This window comes from Colius striatus, chromosome 12, assembly GCF_028858725.1.
Source record: "Colius striatus isolate bColStr4 chromosome 12, bColStr4.1.hap1, whole genome shotgun sequence".
In the NCBI taxonomy this organism is placed as follows: Eukaryota; Metazoa; Chordata; class Aves; order Coliiformes; family Coliidae; genus Colius; species Colius striatus.
This window is the reverse complement of record NC_084770.1, coordinates 27,342,154-27,354,086: the sequence shown is the minus strand read 5'-3', so window position 1 is coordinate 27,354,086 and position 11,933 is coordinate 27,342,154.

The following is an 11,933-nucleotide window of genomic DNA, read 5'->3' as shown; positions in this document are numbered from 1 at the left end:
GCAAAAAAACCCCATCTCCCTCCTGCATTCCCCTACCTGGCTGTAGTGGGTTTTGCTTCATTCTGTGTAGTTTGTGTAGCACTTTGGCTTTTTCCTCTCCCAGCTGACATAAAGGGGTTCCTGCTGCCTCTCGTGCCAACTTTTGGTGATGAATGCCTCCTTTTTACAGGCAGTCCCATCTTTCTACTAAGTACTCCTCCAGGAAAAAAATCAGAAGGTGGAAAAACACCTTCAGAAAGACCAGGTTTGCTTTTAAAATCACAATGTTTTGACCCTGTCTCAGGTTAGGTTCTCTTTGTTTCTCCTCTGACTTTTGACCTGAGGGAATTCACCTTATCAGGTGCCTTTTTTTTTTCACTGATGGTGAGAGGCTTCATATTTTCTTTTATCTGTTTAAGTGAAAGCTGAGCTTCAGCAGCAATCACTTGATTCCAGTTGCTGAAGCTTTAGACAGAGCATTAACAGCTGTGAAAGCTGAAGCAAGACTGTATTGGCTGGGCCCTGCATGGTTGATGGCTGTGCCATTGTCACCATGCTACTCATTAACTGGACTGGAGAAACGACCTTAGTAGCTCGAGCAAGTGTTGACTAGTGTAGCAGTCTGCAGTACCTGCAGTCTATCTCTTTCTGTGCCATTTCAAAACCATGTGATGGATTCTTAACCCTGAAATATGTTTTTCTTTGCTGCCAATCACCTCCCCTCTTTTCTTCCTCTCTTGGCCTGGTTTTAAAGGGCTGCTTAATATTTACAGAGTCCCTTGCTCGGGGATTAATCCTCACATGTAGCTAGTTTCATCATGTAGACAAGCACCAGGGCAGTACTGAGGTGAATGTGGTGTCTTTGCAGGTATGAGGGAACAAACCCAACATCAGGGAGCTGCTTGCCCAAGCTGCTCCCTCACCCAAGAGTGCAGCAGCAAAATGGTTTTTAATCCTGGGGCAAAGCCAGCTTTGTTACTTGGTGGTAGCAGCTTCCAAATACATTCTTCTTTCTAGCCTTCAAAAACTTGTTCTGGCTGCAACTCCTGTTGTTTTAATTAAAGAATTACCTGCTGGCTAAGTGAAACACTTAATCTGGTAAGAGCTGAAGGCTTGTCTGTTCATGATGTGGTTTGTCTAGTGTCTTTATCTTCTGCATACTGAATTGACCTGTGTCGGTTCTGTACCAGCTTGAGGTAACTGGCTGGAATCACTGGCTAAATAATGTGTATCCACCACTTCTGTCACACAGTGAGTTTGCAGAGCTGTGTAACATCACAGGCTCCTGCTGGTCCCTAAGTATCTCTGTTCCATACGTGTTTGGCAACCTGAGTTCAGAGACTGCTTTGCATCCTGCCCCGACCTCCCTACCTTTGTCACCCACTGATCATGCTCCCTGCTTAAATGCTGACCTGTAGCCAACACCAGACCATCTGCAGCTATGTGTTCCTGAAACCAGCATCTCATCACTCTAGCATTTCAGTACTGTAAAGCCTGACCATGCCAGGTGAATGTCCAGACTGGCCAGAGGGCCTGGTTCCCATCTTGCAGAGTGAAAGATTCAGACAGTCCCTGGGAGAAGTCATGGACACGGGGCCAGAAGAAGTCACGATACCTCAGAGACCCACTACCTATGGACCAAGAGCAAGGAACTGAGAGGGACCAGCAAAGAAACGTGGTTGCATGTGGCTGCAGTTGTGCTCCCTCTTCTGAGCCAGCATCACCTTCCATTTCAAGACCTTCTCCTTGAGCCTCCTCATATCCCTTCCTCTGGGCAGCTGCCGTTGTTCAGAGTCAGCAAAGAGCCATCATTTTGTGAGGCTGGCCTGGCTCATCCCCTCACTCTGGAAAAGCACCTCCTATTTTGAGAGTATCAATGTTACACTGCCAGTGCTGAATTTATTGTCTTCCCAGCTTTTGCTCTCAGACTGATTTTGCTCGTATTTTAAGTCACTGGGGTGTTTCTAGAATAGCTGCTGCTTCCATGTATTGTTTTCTTAGGGGAGTGGGATGGTCAGGCGTTGTGCTCACAATCCAGATGAGTAACTCCAAACTATGCTTTCAACTTGTATAAAACAGACGTCCCAGCTGACCAAACTGTAAATGCCAGATTATTTGGGTTCATTGTTCACAGTCTGGTTGTTGCCCTAACACATTACTGCCATGGTTGTTATTGGCTATAGAGGTCAGTAAGCTTGAACCCTGACGTGTGGATGGGCCACCTGAGCTTAAGAAATCTTTGATCCCCGCTCATAGGCTTTTGAGGGAGTGGTGGAGGAAGACTACTATTTAAATAGGTGTTTATTCTATTTGAAGAAGCTGAATTGCATTCTGGGGATGCAGTATGGTCACTCCCAAAGCTGCAGGCAGAACAGGCTGAGATGTCACTTAGCAGTGTTTGAAGACCCTACAGCCTAAGATGAGATGCACCCAAGTGAAACTGGAAGGACTGAAGCCTAGAGACTCACAAGAAATGCAGTAGATGCAGGCCATGGTAGTGGATAAGCACTGTAACCAGCCTTGTGCATCCACAGGAGTCTTTTCTTTCTCCCTGGAAGAAGGATGTTCTTTCCTCAACACCTTACATGACTAGTTTTTTTCATAAGAACAGACAAGTGCTTCCCCTTTTCCCCCTCATGATAATCAGGTTTGGAAACAAGCCAGCAGCTGTTACTTCCATTCCTGTTTTACACAAACAGAGATAAAAATGTGACTCTTGAAGTTAGTTTCTACTAGGAGAGAAATGCCCCATTTTCTTTTAACTTAGTCCTGAATTGCTCTCTAAAAGATTTAACCAGTGTTACTCACAGAGAGTTTTGTCATCAGCATCAGACTCCCATCTGCTTCAGTTTATGTAAGTAACAAGATGCTTGTGTCACTTGTCTAGTACCAGCTGCTGTGCCACCCCTTTGAATTTAAAAGCATCTTCTCCATATTATTAGTTAATGGCTGTTTATGCACAAATAATTCTTCCTCTAAGTAAATTATACCTTTGCTCTCCATAAGTGGACACAGGCTCATGCTAGAAGAAGTAGAGGCCTGTTGTCCTCAGGGATATTTTGATCTTGCATTCTTTGTGCAACTCCATCTCCTGCTGCGGCCGGGCTCCGGCATCCAGCGTGCCAAGGTGAGAAACACAGCCTCAGTGAGGAGTAACAGCCCATAGTTCAGGCAGTTGTCTCATGGCTTGATAAAACATGACCACCAAAGCTGAAATGAAAAGAGAGCTGTTCTGCTTGCAAGAGCTGGGAAGTAGAGGAAACTGCCATTTCTGGTGAATTATGTGGAGGTCTGTGTTTTAGCACGTGCTTGGTATTAATGAATGGTAGGGACATCGACTGGACTGAAACTTCAGTTCTGGAGTCTATAGAATACACTAAGTGGCCCTCTGAAACAGTGGCAATGTGACCCTAAACCCTGGGAAATTAACCCAGTCTCAGATCTTACTGAAGTCTAAAGCAATGCTGGCTTCTCTTGTCGATCTGAGCCAGTTCTGTGCACACATCCCTAACTGATGGGTTCATCCTCCGAGTGATGCTCCGGAGCTCGGACCAAATTTTGCTTTGGTTTTTGGACTGCTGGAAGCACAGGGATGGTGACCCCAAATTCAGCATGGTCCTTACATTCCTTGTGATGGGCTTTTGCTAGTTTGCAACACAGATTTCCTTCTCAGGTTTTAAAGACTCTCAACCTATTATTTGGGAAGACCATTTGGAGGAAAAGCCAAAGCAATGATCTGCGTGCTCTGTGTCCTCACCACCTGCTGGCTGGCCCGAGGCTCCTTTGTTTCCTTCTCTGCAGGACTAAGTCTATCAGATCCCACAAGGACCCAAAACAAAAGAAAGTGTGAAGCCCAATCTGAGCAGGCTGAAGTCCAATGAGATTTTTTTGCCATGATGCTAACAGGGGGAGAGAGGACATTTCATGAGAGGGAGTTGATGTTTTGTGTGGTGCACACAGCAGCTCACAGAGTCGGTCGTTTCTTCTGACTGCTGTACAGGATAGTTCCTGCTGCTGGTTGATGTGGGACCAGTTTCTATCTTGTCTAATTGTCTGAAAAATAAGGATGCCTTTGCCAAATATTGCTAGTCTTGAAACATGAGTTTTTCACTGGAAACCCCAAATAGATGAAATTAATTCTCACCTCCCCGTTCCTGACTCATTTTCTGACATAATGAAGGGCAGAATCAGTCAGCTCCCTGGCAGCCGACTGCTGAAAGCTCAGCCTTGCCAGGTCTGGGGGGTAAAAAGCAAACTGGAAAGAAGCAGAAACATATATGTTTTCAATAAATAAATACAAAACTTTTTGTCAAAGCTCAGTTTAACTGAATGCACCTCCATACACGAGCTCTCACTCACAAAACCACTACATAAAATCTCTCTGGTTTCTAGTTTATTTTTTCCCTCCAGAGGTAATTTGTGTAGCTCAAAGCCAACCTTTAAACTTCCAGAAGAACAGCAAATGTCTGAGGAACTTGAGCAGTGCAAAGAGTTGATTATAGTGCTCAGCTAGTGCCACGTCATTATCACAGCAGCTGAAGTTTCAGCAGGTCTTAAAATACTGTTAAAAAGCGGAGCTTTCGCAATTTTTCTGCAGGGTGTCTTAACTGTCTCTTTTGCAAGAAATCAGAACTTGTGTGGCACTGTCTTTTAGGATGTGTCCTTGACAGCTTTCAAGAGAATTTGACATGAGTTATACAGGGGGAGTCTTTAATCTGAACTCTGTATGGTGTGAGCTAGAGAGCTCGGGAACGTGAATGAGCCCTACTTCACTGCTTCCAGCTACCTGCAGCCTGTGGAGGAATTAAGTGGACAGATTGTTAGCCAAGTAGCTGAGCAGGTGGAGAAATATTAGCCTGGGCAGAGATTATGCTGTGGGAATGTACATTTTGCTAATTATTGCAAGCAGTAAAATCAGTTACTGGGTTTTACGTAACTGAATTCTGAATGGCCTAAAGTTAGAAACGGTGTCAGTGAGTTGTTTCCTTATGCAAATAAAGGTGTTGTGTGGAGTGCAATGATTTGGAACAGAGAAAGAGGAAGTGCTGAAAAAGTTGTAGTATTTCTTCATGAGGAAGGGGAGTTACTGGAGTGTGCTGTAACTGCCCTGGACTTGACAGTGTTACACTGTTAGGCGCCTGCTCGCTTGCTGGTTTGGTTTTTAAGCTCATCAGAGTCATCTTAGCTTATAACTTTCTGCCCATGAATACAGCAGACTCCTGGCAGCTGTGGCCAGAAAAGGACAACATGAGTTTCCAGACCAAGCCCTCCTTCTCCCACATGATGTAGGCCAGACAGTCTCACAGGCTGCACAGACACGTGCCCCAGGCTCTGCTCTCCCCAGGCTTCCCTCCAGCCTGGTTCTCCTGCAGCCCCCGGCACTGCGTGGTGGGCATCACGGGGAGCTCCTCGCCTGTTCCAGCCTCACGTGGGCTTGAGCTTGACTCGCCAACCAGCGACCCAGAGAGCCAGCACCGGCCATGCCACACTGCTGGCAAGCTGTGCTGCACAAAGTAGGCCAGGAGCATGGCCAGCAAGCTCCGAGAGCACGGCACAAGATGTGCTCACACGAGCTCGCGGGCTCCGCTTCGCTGCAGTATTGACATACCCCAAGAGCCCAGCCTGTGGAAGCTCCGGGGGAGCTGTCAGCTCCCGGGCTGTGCAATCCATCAGGGAAGCTGTCTGGAATGTAGGGCATTGGGACAGCTGCAGCAGGCCAGGCGAGGAGCTCAGGAACGCCGCAACGCTTTGGGTTTGGAAACCGTGAGGGATCCGTGTGCTGGCTGGTGTCAGGGCCGGGAGGAGGAGCTGGGCTCGCGCTGCCTTAAGTGTCGCTGAGCCCCAGGAGGGAGCTGGGCTGCATCTGACTACGCGTGAAATCTGGGAGGTGTGACGCTGGAGAAAGAGGAGACCAAAGTCATCTTACACTTGAGAGAGCAGGTAAATTACAAAAGTCTGTCACTTCTAATTTTAGCTTCTTAACTTTAGAAATGCTACTTGCATTTTCCAGCCAGTTGCTATTGATTTAAAACACTTGAGTTTTCTGGCAGTCAATATTGATTTAAAACAATTCACCTTTCCCATTAAAAAGGGAGTGGAGAATTTTCACCTTTCAGTGCAATTTCCATTCCTGGGTAGAGACAGCAGAGCTGCAGAATTTCACAGTCTTGTTAATGTGCTTCTGTGTTAGGAAAAAAACATGGACATCCTCTAAAGGACCCTTCCAAACCCCATCATTCTGTGATTCTGTGATTGCTAGGCTTATGTCATGTTTGGAAGAAAGATAAATAACATACAAGCATGTAAAGAAATGAGGCGTGTATCAGCCTTTTTATTGCTTCCTGCCTTCACTAATGACCTGTTCCTCGTTTCAGTTCTCATCCCCTTTTAAAATCACAAAATCTTGACTCCTGTGTATTAAAACCTTTACAGAAAAGGCAGAGAAAGTCTGTCATAGCACAGGTAGGATCTTACACCTTACAGTTTTTACTCAAGGTTCAGTAGCACATTGATGTATGCCAGAGACGTCCAGTAGCTGGCCATGACATGCCAAAACAATCTGTTTATTATCAGAAGCTCACCAACTAATCAATCTTATTTTTACAGTCATTTCTGTCTAATGATGCTGCTGATGAATAGATGGGCAGGGAAGGCTTAGGATCAAAGAGCAAACCGCAGATTTCACAACGTTTTCTTGGCAAAACAACATGTTGATTTAGCTACTGCACTGGAATCTGCAAACCTTCATTAAGTGCCATTTTCCTGGGATTACTTTGGCTATCATTTTCTTTCCTGGCTTTGTATGACGAGTCTTTGTCCAGGACAATTGATCTGCAGGTGCTTCAGGCTGGCTTAGCATTTGGATGGAGCTGAGAGCCGAGTGCTCAGGGATGCACGCAACTCTTTTCCATAGGAGTATTTCAGGTCCAGAAACAGTCCCATTTTAGACCTCAGAGCAGGTGCTCAAAAGCTTGTTTACAAAGGAGAGAGTGACAAGGCTGTTGACCTGGGCTGGGATTTTGAGTGCTGCTCCAAAGCAGTTGTATCAACACAGCAGCTGTTCCCACATCCTGCACCCAGCCATCCATGCCAAAGGCAGCCACAGCTCTCAGATAAGGCAGCATGCTTGAGATGGTGAGTCCCACCAGTGAGTTCTGGATACTAGGAGGCGTTTTTCTGGGCTGCTGTGCTGGGTGCAGGAAGCCTGGGACTTGAGGACAAACTTGCCAGTTGTCTTTCTGGCATCCCATGATTACTCCATCCTTTGAGAGCCAAGTCTTGTTAGTCACCTCGGAGGGAGATTGCTTTGGACCACAGTGCTGGTAACAGAGAAGCAGCTGCATGTGCCTTGGGAAGCAGGAGCTGTGCCATTCAGCAGGTCTGGCTGCAAGCAGAGGAGCAAGAAATCATGGAGCTCCTGCTGAGCTAACTCTTCCTGGATTAACTTTACCTGGTGAAGTTTTGTTGATGACCACAATGAAGGGGCAGCCAAAAGTAGAAGGTGGCAAAAGTCACCTAGAGATCGGATCAAGCATCACCCCTAAGGCACAGAGCAGCACAGCAGTGTGAGGACCTCCTTGACATGCAGAATGACTGGTCCTGCAGCTGGAAGCTTCCTGTCCCACGGTCACTATTAGAGGTAGCAAAGGTATCAGTCCAAGCTAAGCCATTTAGGATCTATTCCTCAACCTGGGGAGGCGTGTGCTGCACCAGAAGTAGCTGGTGGCATGGACCTGCAAGGTGTGGAGGTCACTGGTAGCTTTGCCCATCTGAGATTTCCAAATCTGAGAGAGCAGCACACACATGGCAGTTCAAAATGATGTTTATTTCATTTCTGCTTCGCTGGCAGACAAAGCTTTCCACCAGCACCTGAGTTGGAGAGAGCATGTATTTAACTTGTGAAGTGCCTGAAGGTCTCAGAGATGAAGAGGTGCAATGCTCCTGGCTACTCACTGAACCTGCTATTGGCAAACGGTTTGAGGAGAGAGCTATTAAGGGTGGCTGGAAGGCAGAGCTGGAGTGGTGCAGCCTGGTGTGAAGGGGAGCCCTGTGGTGCAGGGACGTGTGAGAAAATACTTGTTGAGAAGAGTTGTGAGGCTGTGGTTGGGCCTGAGGTTACGGGACTGGGTGGGAACCTGGCGATAACGCTCGGGAACCCGTGTTTGCAGTTTGCACCTCGCTGATTGCCATTCTGCAAGAACAGCTCCCTTCAAGTCTCCTGTGTGGCCAGCAAAAGCTCTTTGCTTCTTATTTCTCCCTCAAGAACCAGACAAACACCATCAGGCTCTACCTCCCTTGGCTAGGCATTGGTTCCGTGCTGCCTCGATACTGTAAGTGCTGTAAAAAAAAGCAATGGTTCCGTGTTTATAGCAGCAGTGATGCAATGTTCATTCTTCTCAGCTCTGCAATTCCACTCCCAGGCTTCGGAGATGGGAGATACTGGATGGAAAAATCAGACACACACTTTCTGCACAGGAGCAGTGTTGCCATGGGCCTTGTTTTGGGGCACTTGCAGCCGCGAATGGCTACTGGGATGCGCAGGAAGAGAGAGGGTTGGCATGGGGTAGGAACATGGGGTAGGAACATGGAACATGGGAGGACTGGAGCGTACAGGGGGCTATGCATTACTAATTGCAGTGCCAAACCAGTAAACATGCTATTGATGGTTTCCCAGGTGGCTTGTGCACACGCTCTGTAATCCCAGTGCCTCCCCAGCTGAGCAGGAGCAGTGAGGAGGGTGCAGGTGGTGGGACAGCACCCAGCACCAGCCCTGAGCGGTGGGATGAGCCTGGTTGGATGAGGTCAGTGGGATGAGCATGGCATTTGGCTGTAGGATGAGCACAGTATTCAGCTGTAAGGGATGTCCCATTTCATCCCCTTCACTCCTCCTGCCGCCGCACTGCTGCAGATGGACACCCAGGCCATTGCTCACCTGGCAGCACTGTGAGACCAGGGGAGAGGGGATCTACAGAGTCAGCCAGGAGGCCGTGAAAGTGGAAAGATAAAGGTCTGGGGAGAGGGAGTAGCAGTTTGCCAGGGCTGTTCACGTGCCAGCACAGCGAGCTGTGTTACAGATGACATTTCCCGGTGCAGCTGCCATTTCAAACAGGGGATGGGAAGAGGAGAGGCTGAAAGGGAGCAGTCCTGGAAACTGACTTCTACCTGCTGATTATCCCAGCAGACCAGCTTCAGTCAATGTGACCCACAGGGCTTTTGGCAGGGCGATGGTGAAAGTCAGTTCAAAGTCAAGGGAAGGATTTTAGCAAGCTTTGGTGTGTTCCCTGTAGTTCTTTGAAAGATCTTTTATCACACGAAGAGACTTTGCTGTGTGTTCATCCTCACCTAAATCCAGCCTCTCCTTTTCCATGCTATGCCCATGCAGCTCTTCCTTTTCATTTCCTGCACCTTTTCCCTAGCACACTCAAACCCCAAACTCCTCAATGGTTTCTGACCTCACTCTTCTGCTCCTCCTCACCATTCCTGTTAACATCACCTTTCCTTTTGCTCAGTACTGCCTACTGTTTGCTGACTGGCTGCGCTCATTACATTTTGTGCTTACTTGCCTCACGACCTGCAGTGATGTTGGCACTTAACAGCATCTCTTTCTTTTTGAAGCTTTCTGTCCACTACAACTTTTTCTAGCTATGTCAGAATGTGTTCTCCCTCATTGTGCTGAGAGGATTTGCTTCATCCCTGCTCCGTTCATTGCACAGCTCCTTATGGTGCTTATTTATTGCCAGTCAGTAGCCCGCACTCATCCTCAACTCTAATGTGTCTCTCTTTTATCCAGTGATACAATCCCTGTGTTGCATTCAGGGCTTTTGATGTTGTTCATTGCTTAATGTTGCTCTCTTCTCCCTGATGGGTGATCAGGGTAAGGGATGTGGTGCTTAAACTATCCTCTCCCTTTGTATTCTTCAGCTTTCTGCTCTTGTTTGCCACGGCTCACCTTCATCTCCTCCTTCAGCTCCAAGCCCTTCCCCACACTGGTTAGGGTAGGTATCCCTGAAGAGTAAACAGCTACTAAGAAACATCAGCTTTCTTTGGAGTTATTTTCCATGTGTGTGAACTGCTTTCAAGCCACCTGGGTTTTGCTTCATTTCAGAAAAGGCTCCCCACAGCAGAGGCAAACTCTCAGGAGCACAGTGGCACACGACTTCCCAAAATAGTTAATGTCTTTCTTTGGAGGAATGCACTGACCCATTTAGGTGGCAGGCTGCATCCTTGAAATGTGTCTGAAAAGTGCCCAACGGGTGGTGGTATTCAAATCCAACACCACCAGGAAAACACATGAACACCCGTGGGTGCCTGCCAACATTTTCACGCAGGCTTCTAATTTTAGGTTTTAACCTTTCCAGTGCCCTGAAGATGCCTTCAAAATCTCCAAAATCACTGACCTCTTCAGGAAATATTGGCCTAAATGCTTTGCAAGTGCTTTACATTGTTAAAAAAGTGTTAACGAAGCTTTATAGAAATGAGTAATGTTTAATAACTGGCTTCAGCTTCCCAGGCGGCGTGCAACTGCTTATTTTGAGAGAACTGCTTGGTGCAGCTTGAGAAAGAGCAGCCAATCCCCCTGCTAGCAGAGGAATGAAGACCAATGGGATGTAGTAGCAACTCAAGTATCCTTAATTTCAGACATCCTTGGTGACGTTGGCTCCCAGAACCGAAGTGCCTGGCAGTGACTGCATGCATACATGTGCACATTATGAAACAATTGATTGCTCAATGACTATTTTTAATTAGTATTTTGCTTTCAAATGCTCCATTTGCCCTCTTCACACAAGGGATTTTTGCCACGTGCAGTTTTATTGGAGTAAACACACTCCCTACAGATAGCTCCTTCAAGCCAGTTCTGAGATATCCTGGCCCTCTTTTTGTCCTTCCCATGACTCATTCCTTTAGCCCCACCTATGTTTTCTGAAGCGAACTCTACGTAGTCATATCGACCCCAAGAGTGACAGGCTCAAAGGACTGGGACAGATCAGAGGATACAACAGATAAGAAACCTATTTTAAGCAAATCGTTTTTATTAAGTCATTTACTTTTTAATGTCTTTGTAACGAGCAAGACTTCAGGTTATTGATGTTCTGTTTATATTCAGTGGGTGAAATAAGTTACTGCAAAGCAACTGTTCCACCTGCAAGGTGAGCTCTCTGCTGGTCATCTCTTTGCTGTTGATGTTTGGGGTCTTCCTTCCTTTTCTGGCCAGAGGATGAAAAATGAGCTGAATGGTCTCACTTCTAATTAAACCTGTTAAGCGGTGCTGAGTTTTAACTTGGTAGGAAAATGGTTGGAGTTTTCAATTTAAGGTCTTTGTGAAAACAATTTACTTGCCAAAATCAATTGACATTTTCAGTCTGTTCTCAGAAACTTGGCCTTTTCATTAGTAATTCTGTTCTGCAAAGCTGCAGGTTACCTGACCCCAGGGAAAAGCAGAGCTTGTCTAGCCTCTGGTTTGCTCCAGAGAAGATCAGTCTTGGAGTCCTGAGCCAATGCTGCTCTTCTAATAGACTCAGTGAAGGAGCACTGTCAGCTACTGCAAGGAGCACAGGGGTGCATACACAAGGAGGGCCTAAGAAGGCAGATGGAGGAACAAAAAGGTAAAAATAGATTATGCCTGGGGTTGATATCTGACTTTTAGGAGAGGAAATCAGCTGGCAGCTAATAGAAGAAATGTTGTTTCTTCCTTTCCTCAGCCGTAAGGGGCAGGAAGGAAAGGACATCCTTCTAGGAAGGAGAACGCAGCCAGTTACCTGCCTACAGCAGCTCCATGGTGTTGCATAAGGCCTCATTTAGTACCTGGTAATGAACTTAATTTAAGCATGCACGTCCCTGCCCTTGCCTCACATTCTGGGCCTGCAAGTCTGCTTATGCTAAAGGGCAGAGCAAAAATAAATTTCCATACTCGCAGGCATGTTCCATCAGCCTGTGTTGGAGCACGGGCCAGTGTC